Source organism: Carcharodon carcharias, chromosome 8 (assembly GCF_017639515.1).
Source record: "Carcharodon carcharias isolate sCarCar2 chromosome 8, sCarCar2.pri, whole genome shotgun sequence".
In the NCBI taxonomy this organism is placed as follows: domain Eukaryota; kingdom Metazoa; phylum Chordata; class Chondrichthyes; order Lamniformes; family Lamnidae; genus Carcharodon; species Carcharodon carcharias.
Genome location: NC_054474.1, coordinates 91,850,817 through 91,853,377, shown reverse-complemented (window position 1 = coordinate 91,853,377; position 2,561 = coordinate 91,850,817). Strand labels below are relative to the sequence as shown.

General features: G+C 56.7%; 1 pseudogene; it reads right to left on the bottom strand.

Annotated features, from left to right (window-relative positions):
- Nucleotides 1-2,150: 2,150 nt before the first annotated feature.
- Nucleotides 2,151-2,310, bottom strand: LOC121281627 (annotated as a pseudogene).
- Between the last annotated feature and the right edge of the window lie 251 nt (nt 2,311-2,561).

Here is a 2,561-nt window from a genome sequence, read left to right as displayed (position 1 = left end):
ATCAGGGGAAGGGACACGCCCAACTTCTTCAGTTTGGGCGTCGCCCACTTCCTCCTCCGAAGCGTGACGTCTCTTCCGGGTCAGGCTGGGGGCTAGGGAGACCTCCATTTCCGAGGCCCCCTCCTCCTTGTCCAGCCCTCCCGGATACTCCACCCTCTGGGGTTTCGAATTTTGTTTCCCCGGCTCGGGTTCCCGCGTCTTTTCCCCGCCGGCCCTGGGAGCACGCGCAGGGATGACGCCGGGCCCAGCACTCGGCGCCTTAGTGCCCACGGACCCGGGAGCACACGCGAACACGACGTCGGGTCCGGATGATGTTTTTTCCCCCGAGCCGGTTTTTCCAGGTGTTTGGGGGTTTTGGGGTGTTTCAGGGGCCGCCTCCAAATTTCGGGCCTTCCTCCGCGCCTTCTTACGGCGTGGGGGCTCTCCCCCCGCCTCACCGGCAGCCGAGATGACAGCTGCTGCCGGGGTCGCTTCCCCTTGCAGGGAGGGAGATGGAGTGGTGGCAGGGGGAGGAGGGGTGGTGCCAGCCGCGGCCGCTTGGGTGGGGCTCGTGGCCTTGGAGGCGGGGCAGTTCTTTCTTATGTGCCCCACCTCCTTACAGGCATGGCACCGCACGCCATCCACGGTCCAGAAGACCTGATAGGCGGTCCCCTCAAAATTAACCGAGAAGGCCCCCGCCAGGCACTCCTCCCGGGCCAAGCGGACGAAAACTTGGCACCGGAAGGAGTACACGTGGCGGAGGGCCGAGTCTTTGAGGCTGAGCGGGACTGGCACAACCCCTGAGCTGACCTCCCCCAGCTTATTAAGGTGGGGGAGGAGGAGCCCACATGGTATAAAGGGCGGGACATTTGAAATAACAATCCTCTGGGCGGTGGCCTCAAGGGGGTCCACCGCCAGAAAAGTCCCGCCCACAGTGAGCCCCTTCTGCAGGGCGAGTTGCACTGCCCACTCGGACCTCAAGAAAAAGATGGCCCTCCCATACATCTTTGAGGCCGCGACAATGGCTGAGGGGCCGACGACCCCAGCCATAGCCTTTACGCAGGCCTCAATAGTCATCTCAGGGTGAGCGTAGCATTTTACTCCGAGGGCCCTGGTGAGGAGACGGAATGGCGACAGGGCAGCGGGAGCAGCAGGAGCTGCAGAAGCAACCACCCCCGCATAGGTCTTTTTTGTAGGCCCTGCCACCGGTGACAAAGCCGCCTCCACATTAGCCCTCGAGGGCCCGGCCACAGGAAATGTTGAACTGGCCTTAGGGCCAGAGCCACGCCCACCCTGGGAAGGATTGGCCATTTTTTTTTATGTTTTTTTTTAAATATATATATATTATATATATTGTTTGTTTTTTTTTAAATATATATTTCCTCCCCAGGGAGGGGAGGGGGGGGGAGAAAGGTTGGAATAACCTCCCCCTTTTGTACAGGAGAGGAGAGGAGGGAAAGGAGTGAAGGACAGGGAGGCACAGGAGGGAAAAGGGAAAAGTCCAGGTGGTTGTCTCCAGTGAAAGGTGGAAAGTTGGGTGGGGGCCTGATGATCTTTTTGCAGGGGGAGGCGATGTCTTCACCAGCCACCGCTGGCCTTACTGGGAAAGGGCTGGGTGGGGCAGGGGGGGTAGCAGAAAGGTGGTTTTCACCACACACACCCCCCTCTCTTCCTTCCCCAAACCTTCCTGCAGTCTTCTTTCCTCCCCCTACAAAGCACAGTCCTTTATTGCCCCTACCTTAAACAATAACGTTGGACACCCACCTAGGATGTTGTTTTTAGACACAGTCCTGGCCTCCTGGCCTTCCTGTCCTGAAGCAGCAACAGAAGCTGTTCTTCTCTCCCTCTCTCTCCTTTTGCTCCACACGGGCAGGGGCAGCAGCAGCAGCAGTAAACACCCTCGAGTGCAGGTCCAGCAGCAGCAAACACCCTCGAGTGCAGGTCCAGCAGCAGCAGCAAACACCCTCGAGTGCAGGTGCAGGGGCAGCAGCAAACACCCTCGAGTGCAGGGGCAGCAGCAGCAAACACCCTCGAGTGCAGGGGCAGCAGCAGCACACAGCAGAAGCAACCCCAAAAGCAGCAGCAGAAACAGTTGAAACACTGAGGAGCAGCAACACCAACACCACACACCTTCTCTCCTCAGTGTCAGGAACCAACTGAAACAACAAGGATCTCAACAAGCTCGTTAAGAAGATGTAGAGACTATCAAAAATTGCCATTGCCGACTATATTTCAAGTCGTCATAGCGGGGTATTGGGAAAAGTTTTCAATAAGCAATAATCGCGCCTCGGTTAAACCTCATCGGCTACGATACTGCCACTGCGCAAAAGTAATTGCAAAGCCTGGGCATGGGTGTTAATCACTTGTGCATAATGTTCACTATTGTCACTAAACTCCCAACACTGGTGTCAATAAACTTCCAAGAATGTCTCCCTGCCTATGGCTTCTTGTTCTGAAGAGCAGTGTTCATGTCACTCAGAATATGAAACCTTTCTGCTCAAGGTAAAGGCAGGTGTCTCAATCCAGGGCCTCTTCCTTGTGCTTTGTGCAGCCTTCAGACCAAAGTAGTGGTCCAGCCTCAC